Genomic DNA, 18725 nt, shown 5'->3' with positions numbered 1-18725 from the left:
ATCGTTCTGGATACTGTATCAGGGTCTTTACTTCCTTTGTTCTCCAATCTATAAAGTCAATCAAAAGAAAAATAAAACCGCGCTGAAATCCTCAAAGAAAGGAAGGAAACAATTCCTCTTTCTTATTTTATCGTGCAAGAGGAAAAACTATCAAGCAAGAAAAAAATAAGTATTTTTCTCAAATGAATATCCCCAAAAAATTTATCTTAGACATAAATACAAATAGTCCAAAAATTACAAATGAATGTTTCACAAAATATAAGGCTGCTGCTCCACAGTGGGATACACACACATAAGTATAGATAGAAAAATGAACAAAAGAGCTGCGCCAAATAATATAAATCAAAAACAAATTTATAAAGAAAAGTCCATAAAAACTGTATGTTACCCAAAAAAGGAAAACGATCGCACCACAGTGATTCCACACTTCCTTATCGCTATAGTGTCCCACCACTGACAAAACAGTGCGCTTACCAGATGGTAAAAGCACAAGGAGTGTTTAAAGTACCAAGCCACCGGCAGCTCCTCGCTTCCACCGAACACTTTATCCTTGATCCCTCAGGAACGAATGATCCATACACTGTAGCTGCTCAACAATCTCATAAGTAACCCAGGTGCACGTTCGTAATATAAAAAGAAAAGAAGCCTCCCATAGTGTAAAAAACTTCAATGCTTTTTTAATTAGTAGAAATACACTTACATAAAAACGAACGTTTTTCGCATGTAAAATCAATCCTCTCGTAACACGTGGTGACGTCACAGCGTGCCCTCCCATACGCGTTTCGTCATACGTGGCGTTTTCAATAGGGAACGGGCCCGCCGTAACGCACCACCATTAAATAGAGCCAAACCTCGTTCTGAGACTTAGAGGTCTGGCAAATAAAACCATCTTAATTGTGGGCAAGACGTCTAAATCTCCCAACAGAATGTAAGGGCAAAAAATTTATAAATAAAAAGAACATGATAATCCGGATGTCACTCCCCAAAAATGTTCCACAAATTAGAGCCCCTAAAGAAATATATATAGTTAGAAAACAAAAAAGTGTATAATAAAATATGATTATATATGTATTACATACCCGAATTGTATAGGTAATGCATCCCATACAGAACTATGAGGATACATTACCAAAAATTTACCTCATATCCCTATGTGTCAAAAAAACATAAAATACGAAAAAAATACGAAAAAAAGTTTCTTAAAGCTATACTATCCCCAAATAGAATATACAAAAAATACAAAAAATATATATGTATATAATATTTCTGTATTCTTCATGTGTATATAAATAATATACAGAACATAAAAAATCATCCACATATACAGACCCCCTAACCTAAAGGGGGGGGGTTAGATATGTAGACCAAAATTGCTTAAATGTGCTATACTAACCTTATACACACATATCCTAATTACCCCAAATAAAAATAGTGATGGCCAATAGCCAAAATAGTGCCACCCCATAATTACTATTTTACTTTTATAGCAACGGAAACAAGGAAGACCCCAAAAAAGACCCCAAAAAAGGGAGACTATTTTTATATAAAAAATATAAAAATAAAAATAAGGATAACCCCAAAGATTTTGAAAGTTAGGCCTCTACTAAAAGAAAAAAAGCCAACCTCCATGTCTCAGAAAGAGTTTACAAAATACAAGGCTCATGAACAATTAAATCAATCAACTCCTTAGAATAAATAAAAGATAATTTACTTTAACCAGTAGATAAATAAAACTTTGTACCTAGGAATTATCTATAAATGCGTTCACATCTGTATCTATATTAATTCCGTAAGGGACATAAGATTTCAACCGATGGATCCAGGACATTTCAGATTTAGAAATTTCTCTGACCAATGAGCTTCCTCGCCAGTGTGGTTTGAACTTGTCTATGCCCACAAATAAAGTTTTAGAAGGATCTTTGTTGTGTTTGAGCAAATAATGCTTAGACACTGAGTGATTGGGGAACCCTATAAGAATATTTGTGATGTGTTCATTCAACCTAATTTGTAAGGGCCGTTTGGTCCGTCCCACATACTGCAGCCCACATGGGCACTGCAGCATGTAAACGACACCCTTTGTGGAACAAGTAATGCATGGTTTGATAGCGTGTTCCTTTCGTGTTACTGTAGAAGTGAACACGGTAGTACATCTCTGAGTGCATATATTGAGAGAGCAAACCCTACATTTTCCACACCTATAGTATCCAGTTAATTGGTGGAAAAAGCCCTTCCCCATCTTGGGCGGATCAATCGCGTTGGGAGCTAGTTGGTGTCTCAAAGAAGGGACACCCCTAAAAATAACTCTAGGCCTGGCCGGTAAAATGTTCCCCAACACAGTATCCCCCGTAACAATGTGCCAATATTTCTCCACCAGATGTTTTACACTCCTATGTTGTAAGGAATAAGTGGTGACAAAAGGAACATTCTCTCGAAAATCAACATTATTTCTCGGGCCTCTTTCACTCAATAAATCAGCTCTATCAAGATTGAGGACACCCTCCAAAGTAGAGGCCAGAAACTCCCGTTCATATCCTTTTTCTAGAAATCTGGACGTAAGGACACCTGCCTGAGTGCAGAATTCCCCTGGGTCCGAGCAGTTAAAATATTAGGATTGTGGTATGTAAAATGAATAAGTAAATGAAGGTCTATTTTGCATTAATGAAATTCAAAATAATGATACTGCATTCTGTTTCAGGATCTGACTTGTAAGTCACCAAAAGAAGAGAGAATTTATATTTCTAGACCTTCCAAGATGAAAACAAAACTTTGAACCTTAAGAATATCAGTTTTGGGAGAAGAGTTGACAGAAGAGATTAATTTGTTATAATTATTGTCGTCTTTTAATGTTCAATAATGTTCTTCCAACTTTACAGAGTACAGGAAGAAGAATAAGAAAAAAAAAAAAAACGCAAGACTTCTAATAAAAGAGAAACCTCTAAAAAACATGACTTTTGACTTTTTGACTACTGATGAAATAATTTATCCATAAGATATATTGTAGCTATATATATATATATATATATATATATATATATATACACATTTTTGTGACATGATATGTTTATCATATCAAGATGAGATATTTTTTACACATCAATTTTTACAATCACATATAGTGTATTTTCAGAGTTAAAAGGGTTAAACATCCTTACAATCAATAGAGTCACTTTCGATAGGAGGAACATCTTGTGTCAATTATGATAACAGTACATTTTTCCTAAAATCATATAGATAAGTTAGGATTAGCTTTACATTATAATATGTAATTATTTTTAAAAACATCTCACATATATGAATGAATTGAAGTTAAGAAACATATTTTAAGTTCAAATTTGAAAGGTTGTATGGATTATAGATTTATGCTAAACACAGTTTGGAGGGAAAGTATTTCAAAGTATTGTAAAGCAATGTTACATTTATGAATTATGAAATTAAGGGGAATGATTATTTGGTAAAAGAAAAAGAAATCAATAAGGGTGAAATATTTTTATGGTATATGAAGCAAAAGGTTTAATAATTAAATTTTTCCCATATGGTAATAATTAATTGGTTTCCTTTCAGCTTCGCCCATCTGTGAGAAGGAAGGATTCACATTTTTTAAAAGATGCTAAAGTTTTAAGGTTATAATACATTATTAATGAGATTCTATATTTTGATATTGTTCTTGTAATATTTTGCTATATTTATTATTAACCACCTCAATACAGTGCACTTCCTGACCAGACCAATTTTCAGCTTTCAGCGCTCTCACAGTTTGAATGACAATTACTCAGTCATGCAACACTGTATCCATATGAAACGTTCATCCTTTTTTCCACACAAATAGAGCTTTCGTTTAGTGGTATTTAATCACTTGTGGGTTTTTTATTTTTTGTGCTATAAATAAAATAAAACGTAAATTTAGTGAAAAAAATTCCTTTTTCTTTGTTTCTGTCATAAATTTTTGCTAATTAGTATTTTTTCTTCATAAATTTTGGCCAAAATTTATAGTGCTAAATATCTTTGGTAAAAATAACCCACATTAGTGTATATTATTTGGTCTTTGTGAAAGTTATAGAGTCTACAAACTATGGTGCCAATCACTGAAAATTGATCACATCTGATCAGGCCTTCAGTACATCAGGTGTATCTCCTTTCTTGAGACATAAACAAGTCAGGAAAGTACAAATACCCCCCCAAATTACCCCTTTTTGGAAAGTAGACATTCCAAGGTATTAAGTAAGTAGCATGGTGAGTTCTTTTAAGTTGTCATTTTTTCTCGCAATTCTTTGCAAAATGAAGATTTTTTTTATTATTATTTAATTTTTTTACAAAATTGTCATATCAGGTTATTTCTCACACACAGCATATGCATACAACAGATTACACCCCAAAATACATTCTGCTACTCTTCCCGAGTACGGCGATACCACATGTGTGAGACTTTTACACAGCCTGGCCACATACAGAGCACCAATATTGAAATAGTACCTTCAGACGTTCTACGAGCAAAAATGACACATCTCATTTCATTCCTACCTATCACACTTTTGAAGGTCCTGGAGCACCAGGACAGTGCAATTACCCACAAAATCTGCCCATTTTGGAAAAGCAAAAGCCCCAACATATATATTCTATGAGGCATGGGCTGCAAATAGGTACTCAGTTACTCTGATGGGCTGCAGATAGGTACTCGAGTACTTGAGTACTCTGATGGCCTGGTGACAGGTATTCGGGTACTCTGATGGCCTGGTGACAGGTTCTCTGATAGCCTGGTGACTGGTATTTGGGTACTCTGAAGGGCAGTGATAGGTACTCAGGTACTCATATGGACTGTGACAGGTACTCGTGTATTCAGATGAACTGTGACAGGTACTCAGGTACTCAGATGAACTGTGACAGGTACTCGGGTACTCAGATGGACTGGGACAGGTACTCAGGTACTCAGATGGACTGGGACAGGTACTCGGGTACTCTGATGGGCTGTGACAGGTACTCGGGTACTCTGATGGACTGTGACAGATACTCAGGTACTCTGATGGACTGTGACAGGTACTCAGGTACTCTGATGGGCTGTGACAGGTACTCAGGTACTCTGATGGGACGTGACAGGTACTCGGGTACTCTGATGGACCGTGAGAGGTACTCTGATACTCAGATGGTCTGTGACAGGTACTCGGGTACTCTGATGGACTGTGACAGGTACTCGGGTACTCTGATGGACTGTGACAGGTACTCAGGTACTCTGATGGACTATGACAGGTACGCTGATGGAATGTGAGTGACAGGTACTATGAGGGGTGGTGACAGGTCCTCTTTCTTGGGGGGGCAATCAGTGTGATTGGTGTACACTGTAAGTGGTAACGAGATGTTACCGCAATCTCCTCCTCTCCTCCCACACGATCGGTGTGTGAGGAGGAGAACCCGGTAACATCTCTTTACCGCGGTTTGTTTACATTTTAGTGATTGGCTGTGAAACTATCACAGCCGATCACGTGGGTAAACAGCCGGCCAATTGCTGTTTACCAGCGTCGGTGACGAGCAGTGTTCCCAGGAACACGCCGCCACCAGCGCGCACGCGCCATGCACAGTGGGGGTGTGACCATCTGTGATCACGTGGTAAACAGCCATACTCAATGGCTGTTCATCCCCTTTGGTGGCGAGCGGTGTCTCCATGACACGCCATCACCGAAGAAACAGGGATGCACGCGTACGATCGCGCGCATTCCTTGTTTAAACAGGAGGACATCATATGACGCCCTCCGGCCACAATAGGTGCACCGCTTGGCCGTCCAGCGGTCAGGAACTAGTTAAATACATTTTTGAGTTTTTACACAAGAACTGAACGGACTTTCTTGGAGCTTTCCTCATTAATATGAATTATTGAAATATCAATATTATTACCGTAAAAACGAGAATCATACAGTGATTTAGAATGATGCAGTCCGCTTAGCAGATTGAAGTGTTCAAGGCAGAGGGTGCGTCCTGTAGTGAGTAGAGAGGAAGGGGAATTGTGTCACAGCTCAGTCAGAGCTCGTCACAGCATCAGACAATTTTCTCCCACCCTCCCTCCCTTGTTTGTTTTGGTTTGGGGGAGCCTCTTACTTTCTCATGGTGCTGGGGTATTTGTAGTGGGTTTTCAGGTTTTATGTCATTAGCTTGCCATTCAGTTTCTTAGTGTTATTAGCTATTAGGTCTTTGAAGGTGGTGCTGGGTAAATAATTGTGGAAAATTGTGGGTTGGGCCCATCTGAGGTATGCGTGTTCCTTCCCAACTGTGGACAATTGTGGGTTGGGCCTATCTGAGGTATGGGTATCCCTTCCTAACTGTGGAAAATTGTGGATTGGGGCCATCTGAGGTATGGGTGTCCCTTCCTAGCAATATGGTGGTAACATCGGGGTATTAATTAGGTTGTATCTGGTAGTACATAAGTGGCTAATTATCCCCGAGCTGGTGTAGTTGCGGATGGGGGCCTTTGATTGGGTGACAGATACAAGCAGTTAATCGTGAGTATATAGGCTTTCAAAGACCTTAGACCTTATTTTCTTGTAATAGCAGTAGGCAGGGGGTCTAATGGGTCTTTGAAGGAGGTGCTGGTTAAATAATTGTGGAAAATTGTGGGTTGGGCCCTGTTATATTCTTAATATCTAAATTTTAATTGGCTTTATTATATTTTATTTAGAATATGAATTCTCCATACTGTGTGAAAGAAAACTTTGAATCAATTAATTCTATGTTATGACATGTGATAATTGAAAAAGTAAACATTTAAAACCTGTCAGGATTTTGATGAATATTGTATATCATATATATGCTTTTAAGAGATATATTCTATGTAATTGATACATTGTTTAGTTTTTACTTCCCCACCTCATTATATATATGCTTTTAGAGACACATTCCTGTATGTAACTGATATTTTGTTTAGAGGTATAGTTTTACTTTCCCCAACTCATGAGTGTTAACAGATGGTAGCTTTACTATAGTAACCACTCTTTAGCCCATACCCTTGTGAAGGAGGGTTTATTCTTTTGGCGCGAAATTAGAAGTCTGTTTTATATAAACAAAAGTTAGGTGGTAAGACTTCCTGTTGGATCCTACACACACAACTAAGTAGACTCTCAGAAAGACACATTCAGCATACAAAGGGTTATTCTGCCATTTTAGATAGTACAATAGACTACATGGACAAGCTTGATATCTCTAATAAGAAAGAAAGATACTAATAATTTTATCATTGTACTATTTTTTGTAAGCATTCTTTTCCATTTAAGCGTGTACAATAAAATACACATTTTTGATTTACGCTGACTCAGAACTAATTAAGGAATTTCGTCTCACAATCTCAGTCGGTCTCACCAGATATATATAAGAGATATATAAGACATTTGCAAATATTTTAACATTGGCTCAGCCATCCAGTCAATCATAAGTCGGAAGTTTTTTTTCAACTTCCATCCTTTGATCAGAGGGGAAAGAAGTGATGAACAGAAATTAACTTTGCAAAGATTGAAAAGAACCTAGAAGAAAATTATGATATTGATGACTGTGAAAGACCGGAGAATTTCAGATATACAGAAGTCTTGACAGATTTGAATTCGAGTTTGGCGGGAAACTGAAAAGTTTTATATTTGGTGAGTAGAAAAGTAATATGGAATTTGTAGATGTTTTAGCTGATAAAAATACATTAGAATTTAAAGGTTTATCGAAACAGGTCTCTGATGCTGTTTTATGGAAATCAATGTATAATCAATGCTTTCAGGCAAATGCTGGCATTGAGAAGGATAGATTCTCATTAGTTAAAACAAAGAAAAAATTACGTAATGTAATGAAGCTAGTAAAAATTTATAATACAATGGTGTTTGATATGCCAGAAAAACAAAGTCAAAATGTAACTGAAAATACACATGAAAATGTATTTTTGAACCTAGCTGTTCAGATTGTGAAACTTTTTGTACGTATATTGAGCATTTAGAGAATGCAATAGAAATTGCAGCAAAGCAGGAGAAGAAATATACTGAACAATTATTGACTGAAAAAGTTGAATTGGAACATAAAATGAATGCATTATTGCAATCGTTTAAAGAAAAAGAAAGTCAAATTGCTTTTTTGACTCAGGAAAAGACTGCACATGCTCAGTTCTTAAAAATGGAGGATCTTGAACACGTGACAAAGGCAGATGTGAGCGTTATGTCTTGTGATGAGTCAAATGTTAATATTTCCTCAGGCAATGAAAGTGGGAAGTCAGTTGACTTCAATAATACTGATATTAAGCAGAAATGTAAATTTTCATCGCCATATGCTCAGAGGAAAGTTTATACAAAAAGAGCAACTCTTAAACGAAAGGGTCACATATCTAGGGTTTGTTTGTTGGCTAATAATAATAATAATGATATACAAAAGAGGTTGTATTATCCGAAAACTTTGCCAAGGCGTCATGAGGTTTACTCGGTACGCTGGTGTAGTAATTTGAAGTATAGAGGTCATAATAATCAAACTTATTTCCCTTCTAAGACCCAAAGGCAAAGGTTGCAAACTGAAAATAGTCCATTAAGACAGGAAAGGTTTCATTATGTAGTATATAACATTGTGAAAACGGTTAGTAGTCCTTAAATTAACTGCAGATATGGTAAGAATTTTCTGGTTGATGTTTACTTGCTATGAATAAGGTTATTGTTATGAGTTTAAGAGATCTGGTTTTGACGTTTGGAATATTATTGAGAACTTTGATATATTTTTAATATTTTCAAGGATAATCCATTGGATTATTATTTTTTATCAATGTTTCATTGTTATGATTATTATGTTTTTATTTTTGTTTTGTTCAGGTTGAACATTGAAAGGTTTAGTTCACTTGAAAAGTAGGGTAAAAGAATAGTTTTGTATTCAGTAACTGAATACATTTTCAGCATGGTACTCAATTAGCAACTGAATGAATACATTATGTTTAAGACAGTTAGGAAAACAGATTTGTATGGAGAATTAGTAGTTCAACCTGAAATGGTCCCAATTTATGTTGTGAAGAAAATAGACACACAGATTCCTTTAATTTCAGAGGAACAAAAAGGACAAGTCGCTTTTTCCTTCTTCATCGGGTGTCACAAAATTATTTTGGTCATTAGACCATAAGTTTGTGTCATGACTAAAAGGGTTTTTGTGTTTCATATATCACAACACCTACAGGTGGGATTCACTAATGATGATGCTTTAACAATTGTTTAGATGTTGATTAATCATGTTTTTCTAGTTTGGGGTATACCAGCACACCTCAGTAGTGACAGAGGATGTGTAAAATCTTGAAAATAGAACAGAGATTTCATGTATCATATCATCCACAGTCTGCAGTTATTGTTGAGAGGATGAATCGGACAATTAAATCTAGGATTTAAAAAAATGTTGTTGGACAAAGGAAATACTTGGGTTGATGTTGTTCCATTTATTCTAATGGGTGTAAGAAGCAAAATTTCTGCTGCTACAAAGTATTCTCCTTTTGAGAAAGGAAAATGGTGTTTGTGTTGCCTCGTGAAGTCAAAATTGGTTGCAGATGTTATGAAAAAATGGTTTCTCTACACATTTTCAGTTGAGAAAGGAAGTTAATTCATGATAAAAAGTGTCATTGTGTATGTTTAAAATATGTCTTTTATATTACAATGTTTCTTGATTAAGAGATTATTAAGAAATAATTTGTATATATACTGATATGTAGTATTTGTTTTAAGGTAAAAAGGTTTGTGTATGTTTAAAATGTTTTTATACATATCAGATTCGTAGCTACCCTTAGGAATTTAGAATGAGTAACGCCCATTGTTTTAGAAAAGTGGGAGGGAATATGCTCATTCTGTGGCACTGTCTTGCCCAGCAGAATTTTAAGCTAGTCTTTAAGGAAAAAGGTGGGGGCTGGTGTTTTTAGGAGGAGATCTTGTTACAGGACACAGACAATTAATGAAGGACATGACACAGTCCAGAGAAATGTTCACTCTAGCACACACAAGGCACATATGAATTGTTATTAAATCCACACACATATCGGATTTAATCTTCATTGTAAGAATAATCTATTTTTGATATTCTACAATTGATATTGTTTTTTGTAACATTTTGTTATTTTGTTGTTAAACCAAAATTATCTTTTGTACAAGATAAGCGGTCTATCAAGTTGACCAGGAACAGAAAGGTTTATTTAAAATAAAATTAGATATTGTTGACACAAGTCTAAGACAGAAAGGATAAAGATGATTAAAGAATTGTTACATGTGAGGTCACACCCAGAGATGGTGAGATGCACGTCACAGGCAGAGCTAGAGTTTCAGGAGTTGGAACATGGAAAAGTAATTGGGAAGGTCCATGGACATTTTGGGATGTTCAAGGGGTACAAATATCTTCTAAGTTCAGTGAAATATGTATGTAGAAAGAAAAATGTGGGTATAACAAGTTGTATATGCCGAGATAATGATGCTGCATTCCTTTTTTCAGGAATGAATTATACAAATCTAATCTGGAGGAATCATGGATCCCAAAAAGATGAAAAGATGTCAGCTCAACAAAAGAAAAGTTTTAAAGAGAGAAAATGTATCATCATCACAGGATGCATCTTTTCCTTAGTGAAAATTTTATCTGTGGTCAAATATATCACGATTTGTTCAGGAATTAACAGGATTGAAGAATTACACAACAAAGATCACATATTATTCAGAAATAAGAGAGATGTAGACATTGATATCAATGCAGATGAACTGAAAAATAAGAACATTGAGATCATCACAAAGGACAAAAATGAGAGAGTTATTGATATAAATGCATATGATAAAAATCATAATTTTAGAGATGTTGATATTAATACAGCAGAAGATTTGTATGGATTTGTATGTGTAGGACAGGGATATGATTCTGTTTACAATTGTATTTCATTCACAGCAATAATATTGAAATCAAAGTTAAAATAGAATCCAAAACAAATTTTGTTAAAATGCAGGGATCTTATAGACTAAATAACAAAACCGGAACTTTTGAATGTAACATATTGTTGAGGAGTTTCTGGTCTATATATTTAAAAGGTAATGAGTCAACAATGTGGTCTGGAGATGTTACTAATACTATGTCAAGATCTGTGAAAATACTTTATCCCTTTGATCAATTTTATTATCTTTTTCAAAGTTTTGTAAAGATATTAAATCCAAAACATTTAAACATCATTGGAGATGAAAAAGGAGACGTGGTAAGAACATGGGATTTTAAAGTAACAAGAAAATTTACTCAAATAAGGGTCAAAATTTATATTTTTATAGTTGATAGGATTGTTCCAGAAATTAATATTTTCCCACAATCTTTGGAAATTATGGAAGATAAAGATAATTTGCATTTGATATGTGATACAAAAATATCTACCTCAAAATTCATTGTTAATTTGGAAAAGAAATGATGAGTTTTTGGGTAGTTTTCTTTACAGTTCTACTATCATAATTCATAAAGGAATTTTTGGTAGTGTGAATTGGATCAATGATACATTTGTTTATCAACAAATGAGAGTATTTTTGAATGATACTGGTATATATGAATGTTGCATATCAATAGAAAATTATCCGGTGAAATGTGCTAAGGCAAGTGTTATTGTTATGTCTCCAAGGAAAACTCCATGTGTTAATAAGAAAAGTTTCTCTGCAAGTCCTTTTCAGATTAACCATTTCCAATCCAGAACGCTTTTGAGAGAAGGAAAGTTTGTCATTATTTTGTGGAATTTTAATGTTTCAGAATGGAAAATTTCTACAAGGTTTCCAAAATGTCAAGGGCATTTGGTTAATATGGAATTGGGTATTGAGAGATGGTTTGGAATTAATAATAGAAATTATAACAGAAATAAGCGTGGTATTGTTGAAGGTGTTTTAGGAGGGATTGACACGATCGGGAGTATAACAAATAGTATGGATATTAATACTTTAAAGTCTGATCTAGAAACCGCTGGTTTAGTGGGAAGTAATGGTATTAAAATACAAAGACATTTAAATCAGATTTTAGAAAATATGGTAATTAAAATTGCTAATATAATGGGTCCATCTATTTTACATCTTCAAAATATTACTCTTGATTTGATGATAAGTGAACAACATTCTCATATAGCCAGAGCATGCTTAGAGATTCAGACTGAATATTCCACTAATTTTAAAATAATTGCGCAAGCATTTCAGATTGGAATAACTCCTCTTGGCATTTTACAGAATTTACCCAGAGAATATGTATATGCTATAAATCATACAGATTTATGGGTAAATAAATGGATAGGATGCAAACAGGATGTATGTTATAGTTCTTCTATGATTCCAATAGCCGGAAAAGAACAGATTTTGGTTCCAATCACTGTTTTGGGATTACCTGTCAGCAATACACAATTATTATACTATAAATTACAGTATACAGATTTTGTATTTAACAATGAAAATTCTGAATTAGAACAATTAGATCTGTCATCATGTTTACAATTCCAGTCTAAAGTTATCTGTTTACCTAATTAAGATAAAAGTATATTTCATTATTGTTATCATAATCACACATTATGTTCAGCAAGAATAGAAAAAGTTGAAACAATTTCTGAATTAATTACTCGTGTAGATAAAAAGAAGGTTTGTTTTCAGATTATGTCAGATACAGAAAGGGTTAAAACTTTTTTCTCTTCTTGTACAAATACAGAAAATCTAAATCAAGGTTTGTATTGTATAGAAGGAGACATTGTTGCAATAAGTGTTAATGGGTTGAGAACAAATTTAACAAATATGTTTATGAAAAATATTAGCACTTTTCTTCTACACAGTATAATATTTCCCAAATAGATGAATTTCCATCGGAAAAATTGGCAAATATAATTCAAAAGGATAAAGGTTTATTAATAGCTTTGGCAGAAGGCAGAATTATTGTTTAAATATGAACAAGGTAATTTGCAAGAAATGTCACATCAATAGTCAGAATTTTCAGGAAGTAATTGGTGGAAAAAATTTAGTAATAGTGTATCAATTTGGGGAAAAACTTCGATAACTTCAGCAGCAGGAAATATTTTATCACATCCTATTGTTATTCTTTTTATTATTATTATGTTATTTCTTATATTCCAGTTATGTTTGATGTTTAGAATGAAAAAAATGATATTATCGAATTAGAAGTGAAGCAAAAAAAGCGTAAAAGGAGAATGGGTTTTGGAGTTGCGGATTCAGTTACACATGACAGAACATTTGGAGTTATTGAATCAAAGTCTGCGTGATTGAGACATTAATGTTTTGAATGGATTTATATTTGAAAATATGATTAGTATTCATATTTCAGAGGGGAATGTTATATTAATATCTAAAATGTAATTTGGCTTTATTATACTTCATTTAGAATATGAATTCTCCATAATTGTGTGAAAGATAACTCTGAATCAATAAAATCTCCAGATGGTGACATGCTGAAGCTGAAAAAGTAAACATTTAAAACCTGTCAGGATTTTGATGAATATTGTAAATCTTATATATGCTTTTAGACATTTTCCTATGTAATGTCAGGTCACCTAGAGCCCAGGTGACAGGTGCACACCGTAGGGTTGGGGATGCACCGCAAGGCTGTGGACCCTACGGCTGACGGCTGCAGACGGGGGACAGATCCCACTGGGGTAAGAGCATAAGATTCCCCGGGGCGCGGAGTCTAAGAGCCAGCTGGTGTTCACCAGAGCTTCGAGTGGTGAAGATGGTCTTGGCTGCAACTGGCTCCAGGTCACGACCCCCAGGGTCCCCCAGCTCACACCCACAGTAGGTAACAGGAGGATAGGGATGGTGAGGGACAAAGCCAAGGTCGGGGCCACAAGCAGAACAGAATAGTCGGGTACACGCCAATAGGTCAGGGTCACAGGCAAGCAGGGATGGTCAGAACACGCCAAGGTCGGTAACGGAAATCAGAAGCAGAGCACACGACAGGAAACAGGAAGCTAATACACAAAGGTTGATCAGCAGGATAGGCTAGCAGTGCAAAGGTTAATATGGTGTAGTCTGATAGGGGCTAGGGTGGAGCCATTCCAGAGGAAGGAAATAAAAGCAGTCAGGTGAAGCTCGGCTGGTCTCTAGAAATGAACACATGCAGACAGGTAAGGAGAACAACTCTAATGCATAACCATGACAGTACCCCCCCTCTTACGAGGCCTCCCCCTCCCCCGCCTGGGACCAGGTTTAGAGGGGAACTTCAAATGAAACTTCCTCAACAGACGAGGTGCAAAGACCTCGGAAACAGAAATCCACGACCTCTCCTCAGGACCAAAACCTTTCCAGTGCACGAGGTACTGGAGAATGCCTCTACAGAGTCGGGAATCCAAAATTTGGCTAACCTCGTACTCCTGATCATCCTCAGAGACCGGTGCTATGGTAGGGGAAGGACGAGAGAACTTATTGAGGACTAACGGCTTTAGAAGGGCAACATGGAAGGAGTTAGAGATTTTGAGGCTTTTGGGAATCTGGAGCTTGAAACAAACCGGATTCAGTTTAGAAATTATGGTGTATGGACCAATGAATCTTGGGGCAAATTTGAGGGAAGGAACCCGGAGTTTGATGTTCCTGGTGGAGAGCCAGACTTTGTCTCCTGGCTGAAAAGAGGGTGGCTTACGCCTGCGACGGTCAGCAAAACTCTTGAATTTGTTGGCAGCTTTCTGGAGGGAATCATGAACGTCAGCCCACATGGAATTGAATGATTCCTGAACAGTAGCCAAAGCTGGAATGTCAGAAGAACAAATCATAGGAAGGGGAAGCTGAGGATGTCTTCCATAAACAGTGAGGAAGGGTGTTTTCTGAGAACTGACGTTAACATGATTATTGTGGGAGAACTCAGCCCACGATAATAGTGATGCCCAATCATCATGATGGGCAGAGACCAAGGTACGGAGAAAGACCTCTAACTCCTGATTAACTCTCTCAGTCTGGCCATTGGATTGGGGATGATAAGAAGAGGTAAAATCCAAGGTAATGTCGAGGGATTTGCAAAAGGCTCCCCAAAAACGAGAAGTAAATTGCACACCCCTGTCCGAGACGACATGCGAAGGAACACCATGAAGGCGGAAAATCTCTCGTACAAAAATGGGAACCAAGGCAGGGGCAGAAGGGAGACCAGGAAGAGGAACAAAATGAGCCATCTTGGAGAACCGATCGATTACTACCCAAATGGCCGTATTATTCTCCGATAGTGGAAGATCAGTGATAAAATCCATGGCGATATGAGACCAGGGCTCCTTAGGAATGGGCAAGGGCATGAGAAGACCAGCAGGGGCTTGAGTGGAAGATTTAGACTGAGCACAGACGTGACAAGCCTTAACATAGTCTTTAACATCCGAGCGGAGATTAGGCCACCAGTAGTGACGACTGATAAGCAGAAAGGATCGGAGGAACCCAGCATGACCTGCCATCTTGGAATTATGTCCCCAACGAAGGATCTTGGTTCTTAGCTCCGTGGGAACAAAGGTCTTACCAGGAGGAATCTTTGATTCCAGGGTGGTAGAATGGGCAACAGTGCAAGAGGTAGGAATGATCGGCTCAGGATCAGGGTTGGACTCCTCGTCCAAGGTGTCAAATGACCTAGAGAGCGCATCAGCTCGACCGTTGCAGGAACCAGGTTTGTACGTAATCGTGAATTTAAAACGAGAAAAGAAGAGACTCCACCTGGCCTGTCTGGGGTTCAGACGTTTAGCATTCTGTAGGTACTGTAGATTCTTATGATCAGTAAAGATCGTTATGGAGTGAGGGGAACCTTCCAAGAGATGACGCCACTCCTCCAACGCCAATTTAATTGCGAGAAGTTCCCGATCACCAATGGCATAATTTCTCTCTGCCTGAGAATTTTTTTTGGAGAAGAACGCACATGGTTGACGTTTCTTCTCAAAGTCCTGAAGAAGCACAGCTCCCACCCCCATCGAAGAAGCGTCTACTTCAATAAAAAATGGGTCTTCAGGATTTGGTCTCCTCAAGAGGGGTCCAGAGACAAAGGCCTGTTTCAGATCGTGAAACGCAGAGACAGCCTCGGAAGACCAGTCTTTGGCATTAGCACCCTTCTTGGTCAAAGCGATAATAGGCGCAGCAATGGAAGAGTAATTCCTTATGAACTGCCTATAATAATTTGTGAAGCCAAGGAAGCGCTGTGTGGCCTTGAGGCTAGCAGGAAGGGGCCAGTTGGTAATGGCAGAGACCTTTCCGGGATCCATGCGAAGACCCTCACTAGAAACAAAACATCCCAGAAACAGGACCTCGGAACATTCAAAGGAACATTTCTCCATCTTGGCATAGAGATTGTTCTCTCTAAGGCGCTGAACTACGGTGCGTACATGGTTTCTGTGAGCAGGCAGATTTTGGGAAAAGATGAGAATGTCATCCAGATAGATGACAACAAACTGGTACAGTAGATCCCTGAATATTTCGTTGACAAAGTTCTGGAACACAGCTGGAGCATTACACAAACCAAAAGGCATAACCAAGTACTCGTAATGCCCGTCCCTAGTGTTAAATGCGGTCTTCCATTCGTCACCTTCTCGTATTCGAATGAGATTGTATGCACCTCTGAGATCCAATTTAGTGAAAATGGAAGCCCCCTTCAACCTGTCAAATAGCTCAGATATTAGAGGTAAGGGGTAACGGTTTTTAATAGTCACAGCGTTTAAACCTCTATAGTCAATGCAGGGCCTGAGGGTGCCATCCTTTTTGGCAACGAAAAAGAACCCTGCTCCTGCAGGCGATGAGGATTTCCGGATGAAACCTCTCTCCAAATTCTCAGCGACATACTCAGACATGGCTTGGGTCTCTGGAATGGATAAAGGGTAGGTACGACCCCTGGGCAGGGTTGCTCCAGGGACAAGGTCAATAGCACAGTCAAAAGATCTGTGAGGAGGAAGTACCTCAGCAGACTTCTTACAGAACACATCCCGGAAATCGCTATAAGCCGCAGGAAGATCGGACGAGACAGATGTGGTAGCAATGGGAAGTTTCCTCTTGGGGGTCACCTTGGAAAGACAAGACGAGAAACACGAAGGACCCCAGGCCAGGATCTGCCCAGATACCCAGTCCACATGTGGCGAGTGGAGCTGCAGCCAAGGAAGACCCAATACAATGGGGGTAGAGGCCTTGGGTAGGATGAGGAAGGAGATCCACTCCTGGTGGAGTATCCCTACCGACATCCTAATAGGTAGCGTCTGGAAACGGATAGGACCCCCTGGGAGCACAGTGCCATCAATTGCCGAGACTACTAGTGGAGTAGCGAGGGGAGAAAGGGTAAGCTTCATAGAAGAGGCAGTTCTCCAGTCCATAAAATTGCCGGCAGCCCCGGAGTCCAGATATGCTAGGACTGATTGGGGAGAAGTGCCTACATGGAGGAACACCGGAAGAAGGAGACGAGAAGGTGATGTTTCTGGGTCCAATACTCCACCTTCCAAATGTATTAGACCCGAGCGTTTCCCGGACGGAGCGAGCAGGAGTCACGAAAATGACCCTTTCCCCCACAATAAAGACACAAGCCCAGAGTTCTGCGTCTAGCACGTTCTTCGGGGGTTAGTCTGGTCCGGCCCAGCTGCATGGGCTCCTCAGCAGACGGAGGATGCTCCACGGGGCGACGGGGAAAAAGCTCAGGCTGACTAGAACCTGGGGGGTGCTGGCGTCTTTTTTCTAAGGACCTCTCCTGGAAGCGAATGTCAATTTGATTACATAAGGAAATGACTTCGTCTAGACCGGCGGGGATAGCTCTTCCTGCTAATTCGTCCTTCACTCGGTCTGAGAGGCCATGTAAAAAGGTTGCGACCAGGGCCTCATTGTTCCAGCTCAATTCCGCTGTAAGGATACGGAACTGAAGTGCATATTGGCCCACTGAACCAGATTCTTGGCGAAGGCGTAAAAGGGCACTAGCCGCAGAAGAAACCCGAGCTGGCTCCTCAAAGATGTTACGAAAGAGCTTCAAGAAGTCGGACAGGCTGGAAACCACTGGATCATTTTTCTCCCACAGGGGGGCAGCCCAGGCTAAAGCTTCACCGGAGAGGAGGGAAATGATATAGGCTACCTTTGCCCGATCGGATAGAAAGTTTTGAGGCTGGAGCTCAAAATGAATGGTGCATTGGCTGAGGAAGCCCCTGTAGGCCTTGGAGTCCCCAGAGAAACGGAACGGAGCAGGCAGTACTAATGAATGCGTGGATGCGACTGGTGCGATAGGTGCAGTCGCAGACTGTACTTGAGGCTGCGGGTTCGGGGTTCCCAAGGAAGCCTGTAGCTGCTCGAAGCGAGAAGCCAGATCCTGGAGGAATCGCATCACCTGAGTCTGATTAGATTCCTGGGTCTCGAGTCTCCGCACTATGCCCTGCAATGGATCGACTGCAGGGAGCGGCACGTCAGCCGGGTCCATGGCTGATCAAACTGTCAGGTCACCTAGAGCCCAGGTGACAGGTGCACACCGTAGGGTTGGGGATGCACCGCAAGGCTGTGGACCCTACGGCTGATGGCTGCAGACGGGGGACAGATCCCACTGGGGTAAGAGCGTAAGATTCCCCGGGGCGCGGAGTCTAAGAGCCAGCTGGTGTTCACCAGAGCTTCGAGTGGTGAAGATGGTCTTGGCTGCAACTGGCTCCAGGTCGCGACCCCCAGGGTCCCCCAGCTCACACCCACAGTAGGTAACAGGAGGATAGGGATGGTGAGGGACAAAGCCAAGGTCGGGGCCACAAGCAGAACAGAATAGTCGGGTACACGCCAATAGGTCAGGATCACAGGCAAGCA

The sequence above is a fragment of the Lithobates pipiens genome, unplaced genomic scaffold (genome assembly GCF_037356315.1).
Source record: "Lithobates pipiens isolate NorthernLeopardFrog02 unplaced genomic scaffold, aLitPip1_a1.2 Scaffold_19, whole genome shotgun sequence".
Classification (NCBI taxonomy): Eukaryota; Metazoa; Chordata; class Amphibia; order Anura; family Ranidae; genus Lithobates; species Lithobates pipiens.
This window is presented reverse-complemented; position numbering follows the sequence as displayed.